We start from the raw sequence: 1,188 nt of genomic DNA, 5'->3' as shown, positions 1-1,188 counted from the left end.
TTTATAAATAAACATTATTTATTGCCAAAATGAGTTTGGTTTAAAATAAGTAATATAGCCAAATGAGTTTGTCAAATAACGAATAGTAACCATAATTTAACTAATCTACATTAAAATAAATATATTTAGAAAATGATTTACTCAAAAAATTGATAAATATAGATTAATCTATAAAGGTTATTTTATCACATGATTTTTTCATTTGATGGTAAACCACTAAATATTTTTTAGTAAACAAACCAAAGAAAATTTTCAAATCAATACTAAGAGCATCTCCAAATCAATATTAAGAAGCTACAACGGATTATGGTTAACCCTGCAAATATTTTCACACTCAAACATGAACCAATATACCAAAACAATAAAAATCAGAATCATTTCCTCATTTGTCCAAACACAAAAACATGTAGATTAAGGTAACGTAGAATGACCAGTTTCCGAATACACTGGGAAGCTCCTCAATTCAACGTGATGCTATCAAACATAAAGCCATAGAAAGATAAAGTGAGTGATTTATCAAAAAAAAAAAGAGATGTAAGTGATTCAAATCAAAGAAGAATAGGAAGAACCTTAGTCCAAGACATGTAGAAAATAAAGCAAATGATTTGCAGAGCTGAGGGACGGCGAGAGTGGAACCATGCACATTGATTTGATGACTAAATAACCTCACTTATATATAGAGAATAAGTAGTCCATTGATTTAGGTCTTGTTATGATACAATATTAACAAAAAAAAAAGATTTGATGAGTAATTGTTATCTTTAAGTTATATATTTCTGTAATTATTTTCCTAAAAAGTCTACAACAGTTATTAGGTTCTGTAATTGTTTTAGGAAATTATTTATTTTGCAATACATTTGTCGTTAGAAAGTTTTTAAAATAAAAGGAAATTATTGTTTTTATTTATTATTGCAATTAATGATGGATCTTTAATTATGAGAAATCATACCAAATATATTTGAAGATTACAGTAAATCATGGAATAGTTATTATCGAGATTTTTAAAGTAATTAGTTGGAGGAGATTTGAGGAAAGATCTTTAGAATAATATCTTTAATTAATTTTTTCAAATCTTAAAAATTAACTCCAATGGCATTGTTTGTAAATACATTCCAACTCCAGGATTTATTTGCTAAAAGTCATCCAAAAATGTATATATAGATTCAGGAAAGTTTCAAATTACAATAG

The 1,188-nt window shown here is 26.0% G+C and overlaps 1 long non-coding RNA gene across 1 annotated transcript; it reads right to left on the bottom strand.

Annotated features, from left to right (window-relative positions):
• Nucleotides 1–274: 274 nt before the first annotated feature.
• LOC110227188 lies at nucleotides 275–723 on the bottom strand. Its single transcript, XR_002330971.1, has 2 exons — nucleotides 570–723; nucleotides 275–474 (listed from the first exon to the last, which is right to left on the bottom strand). It is a non-coding gene; the product is annotated as an uncharacterized LOC110227188 (long non-coding RNA).
• Nucleotides 724–1,188: the final 465 nt, after the last annotated feature.

This window comes from Arabidopsis lyrata (assembly GCF_000004255.2).
Source record: "Arabidopsis lyrata subsp. lyrata unplaced genomic scaffold ARALYscaffold_6, whole genome shotgun sequence".
NCBI lineage: Eukaryota > Viridiplantae > Streptophyta > Magnoliopsida > Brassicales > Brassicaceae > Arabidopsis > Arabidopsis lyrata.
Note: the sequence above shows the minus strand (reverse complement) of the source record. Positions and strands in the feature narration are given on the sequence as shown.